The sequence below is a fragment of the Mastigoproctus giganteus genome, chromosome 9 (assembly GCF_048544385.1).
Source record: "Mastigoproctus giganteus isolate SK-2022 chromosome 9, ASM4854438v1, whole genome shotgun sequence".
In the NCBI taxonomy this organism is placed as follows: domain Eukaryota; kingdom Metazoa; phylum Arthropoda; class Arachnida; order Uropygi; family Thelyphonidae; genus Mastigoproctus; species Mastigoproctus giganteus.
The window spans coordinates 161,304,761-161,332,380 of NC_143583.1; the positions used below are offsets into that span (position 1 = coordinate 161,304,761).

A 27,620-nucleotide genomic window follows, 5' to 3' on the forward strand; every position below is an offset into this window, starting at 1 on the left:
GCACATTGAGCTGTGTATGCTGCATGTAATTGCTGGTATTGTATTCCAGATAGAGATGCTTTCCCCCAGAGTAAAAATAGATCACATTAGGACTGAACTGTGTTTATGGTGGGAAGGGCTATGCCATTGTAATAGCTAAGTTATCAAAGTTAAGTTTTTTGTCTCTTAGTCCAGTAAAAAATGTACTTGCTTGGTTTCACTGAGTTGCAAACAGGTGCTCTATATCTCAGTTTGGACAAAACTACCAATCAGTAAAGTTTAAGTAGCATACATTGATTGGCTCCTCGAGCTGTTGCAGAAAGGCCTCTAGGTTTATTCAGCTTCTTAAGAGATGCAAGACAGAGCTGTTTAACATGTTCAAGAAATGTTAGTTTCTTATCTAAGAAATTTAAAAATATTATACTCAAGTACTACAGCGATCATTTAGCATTAGCAAGGGCACAACAACCAAAAAAAAAAACACACGCACCTTTCTCATTTCACCCATCCACCCACTCCAAATGTTTGTCTAGTTTGCCTTGAATCTGTTTAAGCTATCAACTTCTAGGATAGATGGAAGTTTGTTCCAGCAATCAACCACCTGCTGGCTAAAGGCAAATTCCCACACATCTATCCTACAACTGTCTTTCCTCAATTTGAATTTCTGTCCTCTCAGGTGATTATTCTGAGCAAGAGGAAGCCATCAGCATCTAGCATGCTCAAACCATTTAAGGCTTTATACACCTCAATCAGATCTCGTAAGTGCCTAGTCTCCAGACACTGTAATTTGCAAAACTTAAACCTTTCCTCATAAGAGCAACCCTTTGTTCCATTCACTAATCTTGTTGCCCTTCTCTGTAGTCGTTCCAACAGCTCTACATCCGTCTTAAAATGAGGTCATCAGACCTGTATACAGTACTCAAGTTGTGGCCTGACCACTGCCTTATACAAGGGGACAATCACCTCCTTATCCCTCCTAGAAAAATTCCCGTATATCATTGACAACACACCATGAGCTACTCTTGCAGACCATCTGCAGTGCTCAGAAAACTTAATATCTGCCCAGGGTCCTTTTCACTCCCTACCACTGTCAGTGTAGTACCACACAGTTGATACGTTACTCTGGGGTTACCGCTTCCCATATGCAGAACTTTACATTTGTCAATGTTAAACTTCAGTTGCCACCTCTCAGTCCTTCTGCTCAACTTTTCTAGTTCTTGTTGCATCAGCATACTGTCATTAGTGTCACTAACAACCCTGCCAATCTTTGTATCATCTGCAAACCTGGACATTAAGCCTGATATACCATCATCAATATCACTGATGAATACAGAAAACAACAATGGACCCAACACTGAACCCTGGAGGACTCCACTAATAACATTAGTCCACGAAGAGCAGTGTCCATTGATTACCACTCTCTGTCTTCTCCCACTCAACCATCCCTTTATCCATAACAGCAATCTGCCTCCGATGACATACTGCTCCAATGCCACAATTTGTGCAGCAGTCTTCCATGTGCAACAGAATAAAAAGCCTTCCTAAGATCCAAATATATGATATCAAAATTATTCTTTGCATCCAGTTCCTTTGTGACTACATCATAGTATCCAATCAAATTGGTCAGACAAGACTTCCTCCTTAACAAAACCTATGCTGTGTCCAAGCTATAACTGAAGTCTTGTCTAGTTGATCCTGCAATGCTTCTTTAACCAGTGCCTCCATTAATTTCCCTGGAACGGAAATTAAACTAACGGGTCTGTAACTACTTTTCTCTCTCTTTGATCCTCCTTTGTGGATTGGGGTCACATTTTCACATCTCCGGTCCATGCCTACCTCCCCTGAGTTCAAGGAAGCTCTCATAATTAGGGCTAAGGGTTTGCTTACTTCCTTTGCTGCCTCCATTAATATAACTGGATAGATTCCATCCACTCCAGGTGCCTTTCTTATGTTTATCTTCAACCTCCACTTTACTCTCAGTTATTACAAGATTATCCATCTTAGTGCCAGAGTTCAATACACCTTTGTCATTCCCCTCCCTGAATAACTCCTCATGTGTAAATGTAGATGCAAAATATTCATTTAGTTTGTTAACTACCTGAGCAAGATCATCATCAACAGTTGAACGATCGATATCAAGTGGACAAATCTGATTCATTCCCTTCCTTCTAGAGTTTACATAAATAAAGAACTCTCTGCCGTTTTTCTTTGCATCCTTTGCCAAAGATTTCTCATAATCGGCCTTTGCTTACCTAACTGCCTTTGTGACTTGGTTACAGACCAATTTATATCTATCATAGGCTTCTGTGTCACCTGTTTATTTATATGTAATCCATGAATTTTTCTTCTCTGACACATGTCTAATTAGTTCATCTGACATCCATCTAGGCCTAAATCTTGAACAATATTTCTTAGTTGGTATGAAAAGCATAGTAGCTTCCAAGGTTATTTCTTTGAATGCTTCCCATTTTGAATTTGCTGTTGGTAACATCATCAGATGGTCCCACTGTATTGAATTTAAATACAGTCTCAGACCACCATAGTCACCTTTACAAAAACAAAAACCTTTCCCTTTACTCCTGATGGTAGCTACCTCTTTGAGTAAATACCACTACACCTCATTGTGACCAGTGCCACTTAGTGGTTCCTTAACTGCAGATTCTTAATGCATGAAGAATCACCACTGGTAATCAGATCAAGAGTATTATTCCCCTCTAGTTGCCTCCCAAACATGCTGCTGTAGAAAACAATCATCCAATAAATCCACAAAAGCCTTGCTAATGTGCAAGTGACCAATCCGCAAATTCCAGTTAATCTCTGGGAAATTAAAATCCTCCATTATAAGACACACTGATTTACTGGCCCACTCTATTTCTCTGCACAACTGCTCAATATACTCCTCAGATTCATTAGGCCTATAACACACACCTACTCTCATTTTTCATTTCCCCGTGCTTATGTCACACCAAATAGACTCAATATTGCATTGTCCACCAGCATCCATTGGATACACTTCCTTAGATTTTATGTGTTTCTTAACTAACAGCATAAGCCCTCCTCCCTTCCTGTCTTGTATATCCTTTTGTACACATTGCACTCCTGAAATTCCAATTCTGCACTGCACTGCTTATGTCTGTGCGACACTACATCTCTGATATCCCAACAATATCTGCCTTTGATGTCTTGACTAGCATTTCAAGCTCATCAAATTTATTAACTATAATCTTAGCATTGGTGTACATGCAAGTATACGTGCACCTATTTCTACTCTTATTTATCCTAACACAGCCCATGTATTAATTGTTCCACTATGACTCCCAGCAGTCCTGGAAATTCCCAGTGCCTTGCTTTCCAGGCTGCTGCTCAATTGCATTTCAATTGAAGCAGTGCAAGAATCACTTTCACCTCTGCCAACGGCTACTGTTAATCTATTACTCCATATATCCCTCCCAAGCTAGCAGTTTTCTGACCCACCTAACTCTTCCTTGATAGCATGAGCAAATATTCTTACATCCTTTCTATTTAAGTGTATCCCATCCCTGTAGAAGCAGTCTCTCCTGTTAACAAGCACTGAGAAAAATTCTACCCCTTGAGTCTTGCACAATCTCTCCAGGGACGAATCGATCAACAAGACTCATCATATACTCACTGCTATCATGTCTGGGCAGAATTGCAGATACTTTCAAATTCAACTCTAACTCACGGCTTTTTTTCAACATTGACAATATTTGTCAAGTTAAAGCTCAGAATCAGGGTGTTAGTTTAGTTTTATAAAAATTTATATAGATAGTTTTTTGTGTGGAGATTCAGAATCCATTTGTTTGTACCCATTTGTTTACTTTGTTTATTTCTCTTTGTTCTGGACTTTCTGCAGTTCACATATTCCGAGAGTGGTAAGAAATACTGATGAAAAAATTCTTGTAGACAAAATTTTTTTTTTAAATTTAGGGGCATGATGTCAAAATTTGCAGACAATGTAAATATTGGGTGAGTCATTAATGATTAGTGTCAAGTAGTGCTCCTTCAGGATGACATGAACTGTCTTCAAGAATGATCTGAAAAGTGGTAGCTATGTTTTAATTCAGAAAAATGAAAGGTCTCACATGTGGAGAATAGTCATCCAAAATAAGTTATACACTTGGTGGTGTTGAATTAAAAACAGTAGAGAAACAAAGGGATCTAGGAGTTATGATATATATGAAATTCTCCGAGTAGTGTAAACAGCCAGCCAGGAAAGCCCATGGTATCCCATTGATGATTCATCGAACAATATCCTGTAGAGATAGGAAGGTCATAATCCCACTATATATGGCAATTATTAGTCTGCATTTGGAATATTGTGTCCAAGTACGGAGACCCCATCTGGGGGGGAAAAAAAAGACAGATTCTTGAAAGGGTTCAAAGATAGGGGCTAACATCTGGTGAATACGGGCTTGGCAAATCCAGGGTCCTGAACTGGATATCATCATCCTCTCTTTCTGGGTGATTCCTCTCTCTCTCTCTCTCTCTCTCTCTCTCTCTCTCTCTCTCTCTGAGGGTAACTGGAGAAATTTTTTTGGGTGGTGCAGCATAAGCCTCAGGCTTATTTGCATCATATGGCTAATAATAATAATAATAATAAAAGATGGGCAACTTGCTTTATTTTATTTTTTTATTTTTGGTAGTTGTTGGCGCATAGGCTGCTGTGGCCATAATGCACCTCCCAAGGTTCTTTGCAGTACTCTGATCCAACCCCAAGGCGGGATTCGAACCTGCGACCTTTGGGTTGCCAGGCAGGCACTTTACCCACCCAGCTAGCCCGGTCGGCTGGGCAACTTGCATGGTGAGATCGGCAGTAGAGTAATTGAATGAGGAAAGACTTCAATTATGTAGACTACAGAGCTTGGTAACCAGGTACCTTAAAGGGGGGGTTCTGTTTGAGGTTTATAAGGCTCCAAGCCGAGAGGGGCTAGTAAAATGAATAAAGGTGGAATGAATAAAGCTAGAAATTCAAATTACAAGGGAAGAGGTTTAGATTAGATTGCTGAAAGTTTTATTTTGGCTAGCAAGTTGTTCATTACTGGAATAGTAATTTTCCTCCATAGGTTTACAGTTTGAAGAAATTCAAAAAATAAACTGGATGCTTACCTATGTGAGGAGGGAAGCACATAATTTGTATTTAGTGTTTTTTTTTTTTGGCTGGTGCAGCAAAAGCCTGTGGCTTTCTTGCATTATATAACCAATACTAATATGCATGTGTGCACACGCTTAAATATATCGATATAAAAATTATATTAGAGAAATACAATATAATAATTAAAAATATAAAACCAGAAAACAAAGCATGTAAAAAGCACCACCACAAAGTAGATATTGGAAGCAATTGTAGGAACATTCTGATTTAAAGAATTCTTGAAGAAAAAGAAAAAAATAAATAAACAAAAATAAAATAAAAACAAAATTCAAAAATTAATCAAAAATTTAATCCTCTTTCATTTTTCTTCTGTTGACTGATTTTTATGTTCCATTTATTTAATTCTGAATATTCTTTCAATCTATACAGAAAAATATTAAGAGAATATTCAAGGTTCAAGGTTCAGGCCTAATTGGTTGTCAGATGAACTAATGAGACATATGGCAGAGAATAAAAATGCTTGGGATACATACAAATTAATGGGTGACATAGAAGCCTATGATAGATATAAGTTGGTCTGTAACCAAGTCACAAAGGAGATTAGGCAGGCAAAGGCAGATTATGAGAAATCCTTGGCAAAGGACGCAAAGAAAAACAGAAAAGAGTTCTTTAGCTATTTAAACTCAAGAAGGAAAGGGATGAGTCAGATTGGTCCACTGGATGTTGATGGTTCAACAGTTGAGGATCCTGCTCAGGTGGCTAACAATCTAAACGAGTATTTTGCATCTACATTCACACATGAGAAGTTATTCAGGAAGGGGAATGTCGTTGGTGAAGTAAACATTGGCAGTGAGCTAGATTATTTTCTAATAACTGAGAGGAAAGTGGAGGAGAAATTGCTGAGGATAAACATAAAAAAGGCACCGGGGTGGATGGGATCTATCCAGTTATATTAAAGGAGGCAGCAAAGGAAGTAAGCAAACCCCTAGCCATAATTATGAGAGCTTCTTTGGACTCAGGGGAGGTACCCATGGACTGGAGATGTGCAAATGTAACCCCAATTCACAAAGGAGGATCAAAGGCTGACACAAGTAATTATAGACCTGTTAGTTTAACTTCGGTTCCAGGAAAATTAATGGAGGCACTGGTTAAAGAAGCACTGCAGGATCATCTGGAGAAGAATTCAGTTATAGCTCAGACACAGCATGGTTTTGTTAAGGGCAGGTCTTGTCTGACCAATTTGATTGGATACTATGATGTAGTCACAAAAGAACTGGATGCAGGGAATAACTTTGATATTATATATTTGGATCTTAGAAAGGCTTTTGATACTGTTGCGCATGGAAGACTGCTGCACAAATTGGAGAAGTGTGGCATTGGAGGCAAATTGCTGCTATGGATAAAGGGATGGTTGAGTGGCAGAAGACAGAGAGTGGTAATCAATGGACACTGCTCGACGTGGACTAATGTTATTAGTGGAGTTCCTCAGGGTTCAGTGTTGGGTCCATTGTTGTTTTCTGTATTTATAAATGATATTGATGATGGTGTATCAGGCTTAATGTCCAAGTTTGCAGACGATATCAAGGTTGGCAGGGTTGTTAAGGACACTACTGATACTATGCTGCTGCAACAGGATCTGGAAAGGTTGAGCAGATGGGCTGAGAGGTGGCAAATGAAGTTTAACATTGACAAATGTAAAGTACTACATATGGGAAACAGTAACCCCAGATCAACGTATCAACTCTGTGGTGGTACTACGCTGACAGTGGTAGAGAATGAAAAGGACCTGGGGGTAATTGTGCAGGCAGATATGAAGTTCTCTGAGCAGTGCAGACGAGCTGCAAGAGTAGCTCATGGTGTCTTGTCAATGATATACAGGAATTTTTCTAGCAGGGATAAGGATGTGATTATTCCCTTGTATAAGGCATTGGTCAGGCCACACCTTGAGTACTGTATACAGGTCTGGAGGCCTCATTTCAAGAAGGATGTAGAGCTGCTCGAACGAGTACAGAGAAGGGCAACAAGATTAGTGAATGGAACAAAGGGTTGCTCTTACGAAGAAAGGCTTAAGTTTTGCAAATTACAGAGCCTGGAGACTAGGCATCGGCGAGGTGATCTGATAGAGGTGTATAAGGCTTTGAATGGCTTGAGCATGCTCAATGCCGATGGGATTCTTCCTCTTGCTCAGAATAATCACCTGAGAGGGCATAAATTCAAATTGAGGAAGGACGGATGTCGGATAGATGTGCGGAAATTTGCCTTTAGCCAGCGGGCAGTTGGTTTGTGGAATAGACTCCCATCGCTTGTTGTTGAAGCTGATAGCCTAAATAAATTTAAGGCTCAGCTGGACAGGTATTTCGAACGAACGGAGGGGTGAAATGGGAGTAGTGGTTTTTTTTTTTTTTTTTTTTGGCTGATGCTGAATAAGCTTGCTTTCTTGCATCGTATGCCTCTACTAATGCTAATGCTATTCAGAATTAAATAAATGAAATGTAAAATCAGTCAACAGAAGGCAAATGGAAGTGGATTAAAATTGTATAAATAAAGTAATATATGAAACAGTAGAAGAATGAAATGTAAAAAAAAAAAAAAAAAATGAACATCATGGTATGCAGATGTAACCTCTTACACATTACTTTTACACACAACACATTACTTTTCTTTAAACTTCGCCAAGTCACACCATGGTTTGGCTGATTTCAAAGAAAAAGCATTTCAGATATATTTATAAAAAAAAAAAAAAAAAAAAAAAAAAAAGATGCCCAGATATATGAAGAATAAAGATTTGAAACAGAATCAACACAGAAATATAAAAAAATAAAACAAAAGTACTGGAACAGGTTTTCAAAAGAAAAACAATATTTACAGAACACAAAGAAAATTTGTCAATTAATATAGAATCAAAAACAATTAAATTAATATGTTAGAACACAGATTCATGGGTAAATACATGGGTAAATTATTTTCAAAAGCAAAGAATAGCAAATATTATGATTCAAAGAAACTAAAAAAAAACAGGAGGAAAAGTACAAATAAAATAAATAATGAGTTAGTTACTAAAATATGAAGGGGAGAAATCTAACTACAGAATTAAGAGACATATTGAAACAAATTTTTAAAAAGAAAAACATACCAAGTAACTGCTGAAAACACATAATACCAATACAAAAAAAAAAAAAAAAAGGAAATAAGCAATTGCTAAAAAATTATAGATATATTAAGTTATTAATCATGTCAATGAAATTGTATGCAAAGGTAATATAAGAAATACATAAGGCCCCGTTATAACACGATTCGCTTTACGCTGATTCACTATAACGCTGTTCTTATATTATAACCCGTATCTGACTATAACGCTGTCTCAGATCACTATAACGCTCTTTTACGATTGCATTTTTGGCATATTTAACGAAATCGTTTCATTTAATGGAGTTGATATCTTGAAAAATGAATATCAAAACAGCATTAAAACGTTTCCCACGCCGACTTGAGAAATTTTTCCACGCTCAGTGATATTTTCTCGCGCACTTATTTAATTGCAGTACAGTGACTTGTTACGTAGTTCCGAGATCAACATTTTAAAAAATGGTCAAGTATATTGCTCGTAATATTTGCGTTATATGCATTTATCCGAAGTCTAGTCATCACTCAGTACGGTATTAGACATCGTGCATAACGGACAGGTTACTCGAACGTTGTATCATAATTAATGCAACCAATGCAGTTACATTTTCAAAGAGTTAATAATTGTGGATAAGAATGAAAAAGTAACGTCTGGATGCAGTACGAAGACTACAAAAAAAAAAAAGGACTGAATTTGAAAATTAAATTACACATTTTGAAGCGAATCGATTCCGGTCAACGACAAGCGGATGTGTGCCATAATTTAGGACTTGCAAGTTTAACTGTAAGAACAATTATAAAAAAACATAAAGAATTAATTTTAGCAGCGGGAAAGATAGCTGTTCCATTGCAAGCAACTAAGGGCTAGGCCGGCAATTAGGATTTTATTGAAGATAATATCCAATGTAGAATTCAGTTAAGTTAAATATTATAAAAAAAATATGTGGAACCATTTAAAACTAGTAAAGGCTGGTTGAATAGATTTAAAATCCATGGAGAAGCCGCAAGTTCAGATTAAGGAGCCAAAACTTTCAAAAAAGAACTTGGTAAAATTATTGAAGAGGGATATTATGTTATACTTCTCAAGTTTTTAACATAGATGAAGCAGGACTTTTGTGAAAACGAATGCCTAAAAGAAGTTTCATATTGAAAGAAGAAAAAACATGCCAGGTTTCAAAGCGGCGAAGGATCGGTTGACTTTATTGTTGAATGATACCGCAGCGGGGGAATTTAAAATTAATACCCCTTTTAGTTTATTTGGAAGAGGGCCAAAATTGACATATTTTTCTTGATTAAATTCATCAATTAAATTAAATCAATTTAGATCAATTAAATTAATGATTTTAATTGGAATTTTAAGTTTAATTTTGATACGTAAGTAGTTACCACATAATTATATACGTATGTAATGCAGAATATTTTATATGTACAAATATTTGAATATTAAATATTTTGACCGACATTTGTGCATCTTTTCACTACCGTTTATTATTGATTGGGAAATATCCTATTGCACCGACCGCAACTCACAAATACCTTAGGGAATGCGGCGCTCGCTTAGCGCGGATTCACTTTTATAGAGAAATAGAGTGGACCAGTAAATCAGAATTTTTTATAATGGGGGATTTTAACTTCCCAGATATTGACTGGAACTTGTGGGTTGGGCACTCACACACTAGTCAGACTTTTGTGGACTTATTGGATGATGGTTTTCTGCAGCAGCATGTTCGAGAGGCAACCAGAGAGAGTAATACTCTTGATCTGGTTATCAGCAGTGATCATTCGTGTATTAAGAATTTGCAGATAAAGGAACCACTAGGTGGGAGTGATCACAGTGTACTGATGTGAGATTTATTTAAAAGATATAATTACCATCAGGAGTAAAGGGTTTTTGCTTCCATAAAGGTGAGTACAGTGGTCTCAGAAAGTTTTTAAATTCTGTACAGTGTATAAACTGACCATGTTACCAACAGTAAATTCTAAGTGGGAAGCATTCAAGGAATTAATCGTGGATGATACTAAAAGTTTCATACCTATTAAGAAATGCTGTTCAAGGTTTAGGCCTAAATGGTTATCAAATGAACTAATGAGACTCGTAACAGAGAAGAAAAATGCATGGGATGCATATAAATTATCAAGCAACTCAGAAGCATATGGCAGATATAAGCTAGTCTGTAATCAGGTCACAAAGGAGGTTAGGCAGGCGAAGGCAGATTACGAGAAATCTTTGGCAAAAGATGCTAAGAAAAACAGCAAGGATTTCTTTACTTATATAAACTCTAAAAGGAAGGGGATGAATCTGATTGGTCCACTTGACATCGATGGTTGGACTGTTGATGATCCTGCTCAGATAGCAAACAAACTGAATGAGTATTTTGTATCTACATTCACACGAGGAATTATTAAGGATTGAAAATGGCAGAAGGTTATCAAATTGTAGCAGGATACTTAATTATTTTGTAATAACTGAAAGCAAAGTGGAAGAGAAGTTGTTGAAGTTAAACATAAGAAAAGCACCTGGGATGGATGGGATATATCCAGTTATATTAAAGGAGGCGGCAAAGCAACTAAGCAAACCTTTAGCCATAATTATGAGAGCATCCTTGGGCTCAGGGGAGGTTCCCACAGACTGGAGATGTGCAAATGTATCCCCAATTCACAAAGGGGGATCGAAGGGTGACACGAGTAATTACAGACCAGTTAGTTTAACTTCTGTTCTGGGTAAAATAATGGAGTCACTGGTTAAAGATGCATTGCAGGATCATCTAGACAAGACTGCCACAATAATTCAGACACAGCATGGGTTTGTTAAGGGAAAGTCTTGTCTGAAAAATTTGATAGGATATTATGATGTGGTTACAAAGGAACTGGATGCAAAAAATAATTTTGATATCATATATTTGGATTTCAGGAAAGCTTTTGACACTGTTGCTCATGAAAGACTATTGTACAAATTGGAGCAGAATGGTATTAAGGGTAAGTTGCTACAATGGATAAAAGGATGGTTAAGTGGGAGAAGACAGAGGGTGGTAATCAATGGGTGCTGCTCTTCGTGGACTAATGTTATTAGTGGACTCCCACAGGGTTCGGTGTTGGGTCCACTGTTGTTTTGTGTATTTATCAATGATATTGATGAAGGTATATCAGGCTTAATGTCGAAGTTTGCAGATGACAAAGGTTGGCAGGGTTGTTAATGACAGTAATGGCAGTGTGCTACTGCGACAGGATCTAGATAATTTGGGCAGATGGGCTAAGAAGTGGCAACTGAAGTTTAACCTTGACAAATGCAAAGTACTGCATATGGGTAGAAGTAACTCCAGAGAAACGTACCAACTGTGTGGTACTACACTTAAGGTGGTAGAAAATGAAAAAGACCTGGGAGTAATCATGCAGGCAGATATGAAGTTTTCTGAGCAATGCAGACAGGCTGCCAGGGCAGGTCATGGGGTTTTGTCAATGATATATAGGAATTTTGCTAGCAGGGAAAAGGAGGTGGTTTTCCCTCTGTATAAGGCAGTGGTCAGGCCATGCCTTGAGTACTGCATACAGGTCTGGAAGCCTCACTTTAGGAAGGATGTAGATTTGCTTGGGCGTGTACAGAGAAGGGCAACAAGTTTGGTGTTGAAGGGATCCTCTTACCAAGAGTAGCTTAAGTTCTGCAAATTGCAGTGGCTGGAGACTAGGTACCTGCACGGTAATCTGATTGTGGTGTATAAGACCTTGAATGGGTTGAGCATGCTGAATTCTGATGGGATCCTTCCACTTGTTCAGATCACAAACCTAAGGGGGCATAAATTCAAATTAAGAAAAGACAGATGTAGAATAGATGTGCGGAAATTTGCCTTTAGCCAACAGGTGGTTAATTGTTGGAACAAACTTCCATCTGTCATTGTGGAAGTTGATAGGTTGAATAAATTTAAGGATGAACTGGACAGGCATTTGGAGGGAATGGTGCGATTTTTTTTTTTTTTGGCTCATGCTGCATAAGCTCATACACATGCTTTCTTGCATCACATACTACTACTACTACTTAGCGCTCTGTTTTTCGGAACGAATTATCAGCGTTAAGCGGGGATCACCTGTATTATATAAAATTATAGAATTAAATAATGAGCAGCAAGGGTTCAGGAGAATGCCAATAGGTAATTGAAAACTCATTAGAGTATAACAGACCAATATATGTTTTGCAGAATAAACAAAAGCTTTAGATAGAGATAAAATAAAGTATATAATGGAAATCTTAGTGCTGTGCAAAGTTCCTCAACAATTAATAGAAGTAATTTGCAGACAAAATGTGTAATCAAAACAGATTAAGGAAATACAAGAGAAATAGAACTAAAATATTAAGACAAGGAGAATTCGGAGTACTGCCCTCTCCTGCTTGATAATGGGCGAAATTAATTAAAAAGTACATAGAGGAAATAAAAAGATTAGAACATATAAAAAAAAACTGCTATGCAAAGGATTCAATTCTAATGGCAGCAAGCGACAATTATTTTTAAAGAATGCTCATCATTTTAATGAAAAAAATAAAAAGATTAAAAAAAACTGTAATATCCAGAGGATGTTTCAATATGTTATGGAAAAATCCTGTAGGGTAGCAAAGAGTATAACAACAGCAAAAGAACCACTGAGATGTATTTTAGAATTAGTATTAGTAGTGACAAATGATGCACAAAATAGTTTGCCTTAGTCCTTTATTAAATTTATTTAAACTACCCACTTCCACCACAACACCAGATGGAAGATCAAGTACCCACTGGATGAGAGCAAATATCATCATATTTATCCTGCAACTAGAATTCCTCAATTTAAATTCATGTCACCTTGTGTGCTTCTAACCAAGACCAGATGGAAGATTGTTGGCCCAATCAAGTACTCAATTTAAATTCATGTCACCTTGTGTGCTTCTAACCAAGACCAGATGGAAGATTGTTGGCCCAATCAAGAACTCAATTTAAATTCATGTCACCTTGTGTGCTTCTAACCAAGACCAGATGGAAGATTGTTGGCCCAATCAAGTACTCAATTTAAATTCATGTCACCTCATGTGCTTCTAATGAAGAGGAAGGATGCATTCAGAGCTGCCACAAATGAGTATATGCTGCCTACAAGTAGCAGTTCAGGAGAATGACAAAAAATTTTTTGACGTATATTTTTCTTACCATTCATTTTTAAACATGTGAATAGGAAAAAAATTTTTAATAACAAAGGGACTAAATTTTTCAAATATACCAGACAAACAAAAACACCTTTTGCAACAAATACAGGGGATTATGATCTTTTGATCATATTTCTGTTAAGAAATATGATTGAAAGATGTTAAGAATAAAGGTTGGAATTAGTGCACTTTAATAAAGGAACAAATGTATTGATAGAAAAGAACCTCATGAAACTTTTCTATTGATAGTAGTGGGCCTGGCTGTGATACACTTAAGAAATGAAGCAGAAACTATAATTCCGAGAAGAATTAAGTTAAAACTATAGCTTTCAAATGAACAATGAGAACATTGGTAATGGAGTCCTTTGAGTTCTTAAATGTAGGGAGAGAGGAAATTTAAAAGGAGCACTTGGGGAAGTTAATTAGTGAAACAGTTTAATCTGTAGCATGCATCACCACTGTAAGACCCAACACCACTTGGTGTTTGGATATGGCTTCAAAATCTAAGGGCTTCTAAAGGTGTGGTCAACTGGTGCTCATTCCATAAAGAGATGAATGGGTTCTGCTGTGAGGGGAAAATCCAGAATTAAGATAATTAAAGTTGCTAACAAATGGGAAGTGTGTTTAGAATATAACACAGTCATTCAGTCTAATTATGATTAGTAAGGCGGGTATATGCAAAAAGAAGGCAAATAAATAGATTTTTTGTGTGTAAATAAACAGTTCTGTTCTGGGGGGAGGAGAGAGGGAGAGAGAGAGAGGGAGGGAGGGAGGGAGAGAGAGAGAGAGAGAGAGAGAGAGAGAGAGAGAGAGAGAGAGAGAGAGAGAGAGAGAGAGAGAGAGATCCGCTATGTAAAGAAGAGAATTCTGCTGTACACTGCTAAGGCAATTTTAAATAATATTTGCATGGAGGAGGAGTAGAAGAGTCTGAGAATGGGTAGATAGAGTTCATGGAGATGAGTACAGTAATATGGTACCAATTTTGCCCAGTTGCCCTTTATGTAAAGTTAATATGGAAAGCCTAGGGAAAGTTCAATGAGTCTTGAACTTTCTTGTCTTGGGCATGTTTCCATTATAAGAGTTAATACAGAAGCTGAGGAGTAGGCTGTCACATAGTGCCACTGACCTCTACTATTGCCAAAGTATTTTCCCAATGTTACTAGAGAACTGTTGCCAAAATAAGATGGTACTGGAAGAGAAACTGTAGAGATCCCAGATAAGAAGAGAGGCTGCACTGCATTCTGTGGAAGAAATCCATCAGACAAAACTCTAACATCAACAAATGCAAGTCCCCAGATATTTGTTTATTTGGATTTTTATGGCGCAAAAACAACTCTGGTCAAAATTTGCCATGTCACAAGTAAAATTTAAAAAGGTCAAAATTTTGGTAACGGTTTTAAGGGTTACCAAAATTCATACAGCAATAAAAGCAAGCTATTCACATTAAATAAATGTATACATGTTCATGGCTTTTAGAAAATTAAAAACTGCTGCCACGTGGTCATTGTTAGATAAAATCTGACCGAGCGTAAAAGGCTCAGTCAGATGGTTAAAACATGCATTGCTAAAATTGGTACATTCAGTTAAAATATGCTTGATTGATAGTATGGTGTCACATTGCTGACACATATGAGGGTCATCAGCCCTCAGCAGAAAGGAATGTGTCAGATGACTGTGTCCTATGTGGAGCTGAACAGGAACAACTTCCACTTTACGAACCCTGCTTAGACCAGACTGCCATGGTTTGATTACAGGCTTAATCTGATTAAAGTTGGTTACCTGCCCATGCCACAAGTCTTGCCACTGCAAGATATATTTGCAGAGAGTAGTCTATATAGGGAACTGACATGCTAAGATTATTTGACAGGGTGGCTAAGTCAGCCAAATCGTTTCCTTTAATCCCGATGTGGCTGAGGATCCAGCAGAGAAGCGGATATTGAAACCACCTTCATAGAGGGTGTGTAACACCTGCAGAACCAGGGACAGGATTGGATGAGTAATGTGTCTCATCATAGATGAGAGCCTGTAGCACACTCAACGAATTGGCATATATAATAAACTGTCAGTGTTGGCAAGTTTTAGAGAGTTCAAGGCTAACTATAGCGTGCAGCTCTGCAGTGTATATGCTGCATTCAAGGGGAATCTGCTTGGATGTACTACAGTGAGAAAAGACAGCTGCAGACCCCACACATGATTCTGACTTCGAGCAGTCTGTGTAAACTAGTGCAAAGTCAGAATGTTTGGCTCAGTGTTATAAGTACAGCTGCTGAAGATAGACAGCAGGCAGATTATCTGACTTCATCCAGTTTTTAAAAGAGTAGTCACATGATGGATTTAGAGCATGCCGAGGTGGAAAGGGCTGCTTGGGTGCCAGTGCAACCTTGTCTACTGTGAGGTTCAGCTCTCTGAGTAGCTCTTGAACATGTATACCGAAATGGATGGTTGGCAGTCTGACACGTATTATAAAGATTTTCCCATCATGGCTCAAAAACAGATGTCTACGTGAGGTGGTTTGGCAGGGTGTTCAGCTTAAAAGCATAATGTAGAGAGAACTGTTTTCGTTGAAGCGACAATGATGGTTCATTGTCGCTTCAAGCCTGGTGGATGGGATCAAGCCACCATAGGATGCAAACTCTGGTGAACTCATACACTTGACAGCCATAATCTAATTTTGACTGCACAAGTGGTTGATACAAACAGAGTAACGTGCACCCCAACAAGTAAAAGAAGGTTCGGCCCTACTGTGCATTTGGTGTGCAGCTGACAGACATAGAGAAATTTCAGCTTTTTGTCAAATATGAGTCCCAAGAATTTCGTTTCCGCTACTAGTGGAATGGTGCTTTGTCCAAATCTTAATTGAGGTTCGGGGTGAAGATTATGATTGCGGAAAAATGGACGCAAATCGTCTTCTCTGATGAGAACCCAAAACCATTGGCCATTACCCAGGAGTTCAATGGCTTGTTGTAGTTGTCTCTCTATAACTCTCATGTTGCATGACTGGAAAAAATGCTGAAATCATCAACATAGAGTGCACTCTTTATGGTTGGAGGAAGTTGTTCAGGAACAGAGTTAACTATAATGGCAAAAAGCGTAACACTTTGGCACCCCTTCCTATTGGCAAAAAGGGCTGGGAAAGGGTGGATTCTACTCGAACTTGGTAAAAGTATGCTACTGCAACAGGATCTAGAAAAGGTAGGCAGATGGGCTGAGAAGTGGCAACTGAAGTTTTAACATTGACAAATCCAAAGTACTGCATATGGGTAGCAGTAACCCAAGAGAAACATACCAACTGTGTGGTACTACACTCAGGGGTGTGGAGAATGAGAAAGACCTGGGGGAAATCGTGCAATGAGATGTGAAGTTCTCTAAGCAGTGCAGATAGGCAGCCAGAGCAGGTCATGGAGTTTTGTCAACAATATATAAGAATTTGGCTAGCAGAGACAAGGAGGTGATTATCCCCTTGTATAAAGCAGTGGTCAGGCCACAACTTCCTAAAATGAGGCCCCCAGACCTGTATGCAGTACAGGTCTGGAGAAAAAAGAATATTTTTAGCTTTGAAGAGTTTCCACTGGTCACAGCGCACGGCAATTTCCAATGATGGAACCAAGGTGCGTTAGATCCCACTAATTTGGAAGGCAAGTAGCATCACTAGGCGGTCCCCTCACCACATACGGGTGGCCATGTCAAGTGGAAGTGCTTAGAAATGTAGTTAATGTGTTGTAATGAGAGGGGAAGCTAAGATAAAGTGTAGATAAATTTTTAAGTAAGGTGAAATTAACTGTTAAAGTGATTAAGAAAGAAATAAAGAATTGTTTAGTATTGAGTTAGTTATCAACTGAAGTAGTAAAGAGAATTGTATTGCAGCTTAAGAAAGATATAAAGAATTGTTTAGTACCGAATTCGTTTATTGATTACTGTTGAAATGGAGGTACAGAGGAAATAATAATCTAATGAAAATAAAGTTAAAGGAAAACACCCCTTCCAAAATGCTAGTCACACATGAACATGTGACATGATATGCAAATCTGCGAATCTGATTGGTTAACATTTATCAGTATTCAACATGGCATAGGTTTGATGCCATGATGGAATGAATAAAATTCATTCCATTCTTTGCTGTGTAGTTTTCGCTTCTCTTCCATTCTTTTGGTGAGTGGCCAAGTTTCACGTCCACAAGTCATGGTGGGGAGTATACATTGGTTCATTATTTTACATTTCCCACAAATCAGGATATTGCTCATCAGTATGTGACTATATTTCTTGAATGCTATCCATCAGAAATTATTTTCTCTTGACTTCCAACCATTTATCATTATTACAGCTAATGATTTGTCCAAGAAAAGTCTATGAATCGAGCTTCGCAATTTCTGCTCCTTCAATGATTATACCATTTTCTGTGGCATACTTGTTCACTATTACTTTTGTTTGAACCATATTCATCTTTAGTCTGAAATTCTTACTAATTCTGAATAACCAATTAAGATTTTCCTCTAATTTTTTGGGATCATGGTTTATGATCATAATGTCATCTGCAAATCATAAATGGTTTAGGTACTCTCCATTCACATTGACTCCTTTCTGTGACCAGTCCAATTTCCGAAAGCTTTTCCAAGGGCAGCAGTAAACAATTTCAGAGATATTGTGTCTCCTTGTTGAACCCCTTTTTCAATTTAAAATTAATAATTACCTAATTTTAAAAAATAAGTTGATAAAAAATTAAAATATATAGTGTATATATTTAAATTTTTTTCTCAAGGTAAGTATTTTTCATAATGAAAAATATAACTTAAAACTTATATTTCTTTATTGATGTCAGAAATAAAAAAAATTACTGGGATCTTACTATAGAAAAAGAAAATCTTTGCAAGAAAAGGAACAAAGGAAACTTGATGGTTCGCCTAATAAATATTTAAAAGTAACAGCAGAAAATTCAGCTAATTGTACTGATACTATAAAATAATCCAGGTAAAATTGGCGATAAAATTACGCGATTATTTGATTCAAAATTATCCTACTCAAATTAAAAATAGAGAATATCATTTCAAATGAAAGTCAACAAAAATTTTAAGATTTTTATTATATAAGAATTCTGAAAAATGGAGGGAAAATGCTCAAAGGAAATAGTTACTTTATTCTTTATCACAGAAATTCTGTACTTTGCTTTGTTTCAAAATATTTGGCGATTGTAAAATTCAACTAAGTAATCGATTTGGATACAGTAAGAGGAAAAATTTATTCTCTGTTTTAAGTATGAAAAAAGCTTAGTACATATTAAAAATCATAAAAAAATGGTTAGATCTTGTGCAATCATTAAAGACAACCACTAAAATTGATGCTAAAGATCATCGATTATATTATACAATTTTTAGCAAGACAATGTATAGTATTCAAAAGATCTTGAAAAAAAAAAATTTATATGATAATGATAATTTTTTAAAGCCGAATGAAACAATTGCTAAATTTGGTTCAGTTATGGCAGAACATATTTGCTGTATTCAGAAATCTGAATCAAAAATCATGCATTTTTTGGGTGAAAAATATAAAATGAAATTACTGAAATAATTTCACAAAATATTATAGATAAAATACTAGAAATGACAAGAAAAATTAAATATTTTGCTATGATATTGGATGCAATGTCAAATGTTAGTCATGTTCAGAAGATGACTGTGATACTTAGGTTTGTATTTAGAGACAGAAGCACATAAGAACATTGAAATACAAGAACACTTTCTTGGATATTGTCCTGCAAGTGATTCCATTGGACAGGGATTGTTGGAATATATATATCAAATTGGCTTATTCAGCTAAATCTAAATATTCAGGTTATGTGGCCAAGGCAGTGATAACAGCTCAAATATATATGAAAAGTACAAAGGTTTAAAAAAAGAATACATAAAGATAATCCTAGGGCATTTTTTATTCCACGTGCTACTCATACTCTCAATCTTATTGTAAATGATGCCACTAAGATTTCCTTTGAAATAGTTGATTTTTTTGGAATTGTTCAAGAATTATATTTTTTCTCATCATGAACTCATCATTGGAATGTACTTCAAAAATATATAACTAATTTGACATTTAATCTGACACCTTATAGGAAAGTAGAATTTTTCCTTGGTGATTTTAATGTTCACAACTCCAGCTGGCTTCTGTTTTCTAGTCACACCGATCCAGCAGGTCAAGATGCTGAGGCTTTTGCAATTACTAATGACCTAGCACAGATTGTTCATTTACTTACAAGAATACCAGACAATCCTAATCATACAGCCAATACGCTTGATCTTTTTTCTCACAAACAACCCTTCTAAGTACACGGTCGAAGTGAGAACTCCTTTAGGCACTTCAGATCACAACTTGGTGATTGTCTCTTCTCCAATGGAACCTTTATCTCATGGCTATTACCAACCTCGTGTTGTTTGGCATTACAAGAATGCAAAATGGGATGACCTGCGAGACTTCTTTTCTTCTTTTCCTTGGTCGGATTACTGTTTCAAAACTTCTGTGTTTGCTCAGATCGTGTCAGTGAAATTATTCTTGCAGGAATGGAATCCTTTATCCCACACTCCACTTTAAAATCTCGTCCTTTATCTAAACCTTGGTTTTCCAATAAATGTGCTAAGGCTGTTCAAGAGAAGAATGTTGCATATCGTAATTGGCTTGTTTCTAATTCTTCAGTTTCATTTTCTGCTTACACCGAAGCTCGTAACAATTGTAAAGCAGTTATTAAACAGTCCAAACTAGAGTTTGAACAGGCTAAGAGTAGAAAACTTGCTTCTTGCCCTAATGGTAGCCGAGCATTCTGGTCTCTTGCCAAAGCTATTGGCCGCAACTTTTGCCCATCTCTGCTCCCACCTCTGTCCAAACCAGATGGTTCTGTTGTCACTTCAGCCAAGGATAAAGCTGACCTGCTAGCATCCCATTTTTCTTCCAGCTCATGTATTAATGATCTTGGTAAAACACCTCCCACCATTCCCAATGCCACGCTCCATTCAATGCCTCCTGTGGTCTTCCGTCAAAAGGATATCAGAAGGATTTTGATGAATCTTGATGCTAAGAAAGCTCCAAGTCCTGATGGTATTTCTCCACTTGTTCTCAAAACCTGTGCTCCTATTCTTTGCCGCCTTTTTTCACTTTCTTATTCCAAAGGCGTTTTTCCTTCTGCTTGGAAATTTGCTCATATCCAGCCAGTTCCTAAAAAGGGTGACAAATCCCTCCCATCCAATTATCGTCCCATTGCAATTACTTCTACTCTTTCTAAAGTAATGGAGAAATCAATTAACTGCCAACTCTTAAACTACCTAGAAACCTTCCGTCTGATCAATGATCGCCAATATGGATTCCATCAGTGTCGATCCACTGGTGATATTCTGGCTTATGTTATCCATTTATGGACTAATTCAATGAAAAGGTTCGGTGAAACACAAGTAGTTGCTCTTGACATCTCAAAGGCTTTCGATCGTGTTTGGCATAAAGGTCTTCTTAACAAGCTTCCATCTTATGGTTTGCCAACTGTTTTTAGTAATTGGTTATCCGGTTTTCTCTCTGATTACTCACTGAGGGTGATGGTAGATGGCTCTCTGTCTTCTAACTTCTCCACTAATGCCGGTGTCCCCCAAGGTTCAGTTCTTTCCCCCACTCTTTTCCTCTTGTATATTAATGACCTTCTTCCATTGATTGGAAACCCTATCCATAGTTTTGCCGATGATAGCACATTGCATTCCGCTTTCCATTTTGAGAAACCTTGTCCTGCTCAATCAGCTCCAACTTCTCGAAAATCCGCTACCAATTCCTTAAATGCCGATCTTCAGGTAATTCTCCAGTGGGGTAAAGACAACTTAGTTGATTTCAACCCTTTCACCCCTCCTGCTGCATGCCTCTTCTACAGATACTTCCATGGGCACTGTTCTTCTGAATTGGCTTCTATAATTCCCGCTCTCTCCTTCAAAACAGTCCAAACACGTGTCGCCACCAGCCAACATTGATTTACTGTCCAACTTCAAACCCACAGAACCAACTTTTCATCTTCCTCATTTATTCATTCAACTGCCGTTTTCTGGAACAACCTTCCTTCATACGTATTTCCTGAAAATTACAATCTAGAGAAGTTCAAGTCCAATGTCAACAAATATCTTCTTTCGTCTTCTCAACCTCCAACCCAAGCATGGTACTAAGTACTATAGGTTCTATACACCTCATGTTTGGGGATCACATAAAAAAAAAAGAATAGAGGCTATTAAAGTGATGAGAAACCAAATAGAAGAAATTTACGATGCTTTTCTTGAAATCAGTGAAGACGAAAATATAGATATAGACAAAGGAATCATGATAAATCAATAGCATTAAAAATAATATCTTATAAGTGTCTTTATTCAATTGTATTTTGGCACATTTTAAACAAAATAAATCTGGTAAGTAAATTATTCCAAAAAACGAATTTTGATATAAATAAAACTCTTGAATGTCTACAAAATATCGTGTAATATTTTAAAGAAAATAGAACAGAGGAAGCATTCCAAAAAATTCTCGATTTTCCTACTATAATGGCATTGAAGCTTAATTTCCAGAAGTAAGCACTCTAAGGAACAGATTGTAAAACTGTCATTTCGTTTATGAAAGCAGAGATGAAGCAGTTCAGGGTCTGTCAAAAATTTTCAAAATTAATTTTTTTCTTTCAAGTTATTTTATTTATTTTTTTATTATTTATTATTTTTTTTTTTTTGGTTTTTAGGAGCATTAGCAACTAAGGCCATATTGCTCCGGGAATATGCGGTGGTCATTCCCAGTCTAACCCCGGTCTAATCAAGAAGCGCGTGTGCTATGCACTGCTGCTCCTTCCCACCTGGCTACGGAGGCGCGTCCTTTCAAGTTATGGACACAACAATTTTCTCTTTAATTGAAATGTTTACAAATAAGAAAGAACATGTAGAAATATTTAATATGTTTTATAATATTTCTGAATTAAAAAAAAAATTGGCTAGGTGATGATTTATTAAATCACTGCAAAGATTTACATATTAAATTAAGTGACACTGATCATGAGTCTGATACTGATGGTTTAACATTTCTGAAGAAATTAGAGTACTTCAAATTTATATTAAAGACAATCTACCTTTGAAGTGTTACAATATATTTTTAAAAACAATTTTACAGATACTTTTCCAAATGTAGCAGTTATATTACAGTTTCAGTTGCTTCAGGTGAATGGAGTTTTTGAAAATTAAAATTAATCAAAAGTTATTTATGATCAACAATGTCTCAACAACTACTCTCTAATTTAGCAATAATTCCAAAAGAAAATGATTGTTTTGAACAAATAAATAAAAATTAAATAATAAATTCCCATCTCTTAAAGCAAGAAAACATAACTTTATATAATTTTTTGACATTATAATTTGCTTTCATTTTATTATTGTTATAGAATAGAGTATAATTACTGTTATTTAGAATTTAAAGAATTTATTTCCAGAATTTCAGAATGATTTTGTTATTTTTGTTTGTGGTTTCATCATATTATATGTGAGACATAATTGTTGTCTATTTCAATAAATTGATAATAATAATAATTATTTATGCCTTATTTTATTTTTTAATCCAAATATTTATGGTGGCAAGTTTTATTTTGCCTACTGGCAGCACATAGGGTCACCACAGTTCTGGATGCCATCAGCATTTAGCTTATTTAATTCAAAGTCTTAAAAAACACCTTAATCAGATCTCTTCACAGGTACTTAGTTTCCAGATGCTGCAATGTGCAAAACTTGATACACAATAGAACTAATTTTTGGTAAGAGTACCGTTTTGTTCCTCGTTGCCTTTTTCTGCACCCATTCCAAACCCACAACTTTCCAAAAATGAGGCTTCTAGACCTGCATGCAGTACTCAAGATGTAGTCCAACAACTGCTTTATACATTGGTGTAATGACTTTCTTATTCCTGCTGACAAAATTCCTGCATGTCATTGATAAAATGATGTGATCTGTCTTAGCAGCCTGTCTGCACTGTTGAGAGAACTTCATCTCTGATGACACAATTACTCCCTATAACTTTTGCATTCTCCACTACTATCACAATAGAATCACACAGTATGTTATTGTGGGATTACTGTTACCCATATATCTTGTGTTTGTCAATATTAAGCTTCAATTCAGCCCATCTGCCTAATTTTTGTTGATCTTACTGCAGAAGCAACTCTAATATATGATATCAAAATTATTTTTTGCATTCAGTTCCTTTGTAACTGCATCACAGTATCCTATCAGATTGGTCAGAAAAAAACACACCTTAACAAAGACCCTGTGACTGCCAAATACCTGCATAAATATGGTATGTCTAAATGTAGAAGTGATTACTTTTTATTAAGTGACTTCATTATCATTATATTCCAGGGAACAGAAGTCAAACTTACAGCAAGGCCATCAACATAACTGTCGATGATCCTGCTCTGAGTCAGCAATTGAGCAGGATCATTAACAGTCATACTATTCACATGTAGGGAATAGTATAACTGTTACTGATCATGATTGTGAACATGATTCTTCCCTTTCCTTTTAGCATGTCAAAAGTAAAGTCGCTGCTACTTTTCTTCGCATTCTTTGCTGGAGACTTCTCATAATCTGCCTTTAGTTTACCTAACCCATTTGTGGCTTGATTGTAGACTAGTTTATAACTACTGTAAGTTTCTGTATATCCTGATAATTTATGAGCATGTCATCCATTTTTCTTGTATGTCACAGTCTCATCAGTTTATGTAACTTCTATTTAGTTAAAAACCTCAAACAGTATATCTTAGTTGGTATAAAAATCCCAATGTCTATGATTACTTCTCTGAATGCTTCCCATGCAGGATTTGCTGTCGGTAACACCATCAGCTGGTCTCATTGAATAGATTTTAAAAACTGCCTGAGACTACTGTTTACGAAAGCAAAAGCAAAAGCATTCCTTTTGCCCTTGACAATTACTGCATCTTTAATAAATCCCGCATCAATACACTGTGATCACTGCCACCTAGGTTCCTTTATCTGTAGATTCTTAATGCATGAAGACTTGCTGATGATAATAGATCAAGAGTATTGCTTTCTCCCAATGCCTTTCTAACATGCTGACTTATGTTAAAGACAGTCATTCAATAAATCAAGAAAAGTCTTGCTACTGTGTGAGAGGCCAAACTACAATTTCCAATCAATGTCCCAGGTTAAAATCCCATAATACATAATTCTGATTTACTAGTCCACTTTATTTTTCTGTGCACTGTCTCAGATTCTGCTTTTTAACTAATATCATAACTCCCCCCCCCCCCTCCTGTCTATCCTTTCTGCACACACTGTACTGCCTATATTCAAATTCCACATCTCTTATATCAGTGAGACACCATATCCTATAATGCCGGCATTTATGATTGCAACCGCATTTATGATGGATATTATATATTTGGATCTTAGAAAGGCTTTTGATACTTTTGTACATGGAAGACTGCTGCACAAATTGGAGCAGTCTGGCATTGGAGGCAAATTACTGCTATGGATAAAGGGATGGTTGAGGGGGAGAAGACAGAGAGTAGTAATCAATGGACAGGTAGTAATCAATGGTCAGGCCACACCTCGTTTCAAGAAAGATGTCAAGCTGCTGGAACGAGTACAGAGAAGGGGGGAACAAGATTAGTGAATGGAACAAAGGGTTGCTCTTACGAAGAAAGGCTTAAGTTTTGCAAATTACAGTGTCTGGAGACTAGGCACTGGCAAGGCGATCTGATAGAGGTGTATAAAGCTTTGAATGGTTTGAGAATGCTCAATGCTGATGGGATTCTTCCTGTTCCTTAGAATAATCATGTTCTAATGTTATTAATGGAATCCCTCAGGGTTCAGTGTTGGGTCCATTGTTGGTTTCTGTATTTATAAATGATACTGATGATGGTATATCACGCTTAATGTCCAAGTTTGCAGACGATACAAAGGTTGGCAGGGTTGTTAAGGACACTACTGACGTTATGCTGCTGCAACTGGATCTGGAAAGGTTGAGCAGATGGGCTGAGAGGTTGCAAATGAAATTTAACTTTTACAAATGTAAAGTACTACATATGGGAAACAGTAACCCCAGAGCAACGTATCAACTCTGTGGTACTACACTGACAGTGGTAGAGAATGAAAAGGACCTGGGGGTAAATGTGCAGGCAGATATGAAATTCTCTGAGCAGTGCAGATGCGCTGCAAGAGTAGCTCACGGTATCTTGTCAATGATATACAGGAATTTTTCTAGCAGGGATAAGGAGGTTATTATTTCCTTGTATAAGGCAATGGTCAGGCCACACCTCGTTTCAAGAAGGATGTAGAGCTGCTGGAACGAGTACAGAGAAGGGGGAACAAGATTAGTGAATGGAACAAAGGGTTGCTCTTACGAAGAAAGGCTTAAGTTTTGCAAATTACGGTGTCTGGAGACTAGGCACTGGCAAGGCGATCTGATAGAGGTGTATAAAGCTTTGAATGGTTTGAGAATGCTCAATGCCGATGGGATTCTTCCTGTTGCTTAGAATAATCACCTGAGAGGACAAATTCAAATTGAGGAAAGACAGATGTAGGATAGTTGGTAGTTGGGTAGTTGGTTGGTGGAACAAACTTCCATCCCTTGTTGTGGAAGTTGATAGCCTAAATAAATTTAAGGCTCAGCTGGACAGGTATTTCGAATGAATGGAGGGGTGAAATGGGAGTGGTTTTCTTTTTTTTTTTTTTTTGGCTCATGCTGCATAAGCTTGCTTTCTTGCATCATATGTCTCTACTAATGCTAATGCTAAAGCAGTACTTCAAATTGATCAAGGTTGTTTTTATTATACTCATAGCATTACAGTATAAGCAAGTATATATGAAACTTTTTATTTATTTACTATCTTACAGTTATTCTTAGTAACCATAAGATAGTCAATGTATTTGCTTATCTCCTGAGCAATCGCCCTCCCCGCCCCAGCCTCCTGTCTCTCCACTTTCCAGGCTACTGTACATTCTAATAGAACCAGTGCAATAATATCTTTCACCTCTCTTATGAATGATGTTAATCTATCAATTAGTGTAGCCCCCTCAGCTCTCAGTTTTCTGACCCGCCTAGCACTGGCTTGATAGCATCTATAAATATTCTTGCATTCTTTTACATTCCTTTCCTTAACAGTCACTTCTGGTAAGCACAAACCATGTTGTAAAAAATTCTAACCCAAACCCTGCACAATCTCACCACAGGCATGCTTTTCATAATGAAGTTGCTCCCATTGTGTTTGGGCAGAATTGCAGAAACTTCCAAATTTAATCCTAATTCATGTCTTTTTCTCACCACTGCCCTCTACCTTAAAGTAAATTCACAGATCTCTTATTCATAATATCGTTAGTGTCAAAGTATACAAAAACATCACCTTTTTGCCATTAATAACTGCTTAAAACATCAACTTTATCTCCTCGACCTCTTACCTGAAGTCAACCGGGATATGCCTCCTCAGGCCGGTTGACTTCAGGTAACAGGTAGAGGTCGTTGTCTGTCATTTTTGCATAATATATTTTCCATTTCTCTGAGAGCAGAAAGTCACTGAAATAGCTACTTCTTAGAGGATTAGATATCTCGACTTTGAAGGATATCCTTGTATTTGAACTGGAGTGTGGGTTCTAGCACTGAGATGGGCAGATGAGTCAACTCCGTACTTCAAGCCCTCATATAAGCTGCTCCAGTTCAGAACACTGAACTGGCATTTTATCTCCTCACAATCTTTATAATGAACACACAAAGCCCTTTGTATCACGTCTGGTTAAAGGTAGCTTTGAAAGAGGAAACAAGTAGTGCATGGTCACAATCCTAATCTGTACAAGAACTGCCTCCTCTAAATCAAAGCATTGCTGCTATTTGAGCTCTTTGCTTTGCTGCTAATGCATGATGGTAGCTGAGATTTAATTTAAAAATAATACACAGGACTAAGAGATATTAAAATAACACTAACTAATCCAAGCATATTTCATTGCAATATGAAATATGCTATTTTAAGTTACGTACTGTGTGATACAGTTACATTAGAAAATCATGTTTGTATTGCTATAAATTTCTAGTTAATGAATTTAATAAAAAGCACTTCTAATGTTAATTATAATCATATAGAATTAAACAGAAAAATACCAAGCAGCATTTATATCATTCTTATATCAATACAAAAAAAAAAAAAAAAAGACAGCAGAAGTAGACTTAGAATTTTTAAGCAAATTTGAAGGCCAATTAGAG

The 27,620-nt window shown here is 36.8% G+C and overlaps 1 protein-coding gene across 2 annotated transcripts in view; it reads right to left on the bottom strand.

The window, feature by feature from the left end:
- The window catches only part of jbug (filamin-type immunoglobulin domains fbug), a 1,114,928-nt gene that overhangs the window by 180,732 nt on the left and 906,576 nt on the right, over positions 1 to 27,620 (bottom strand). The window lies entirely within an intron of this gene.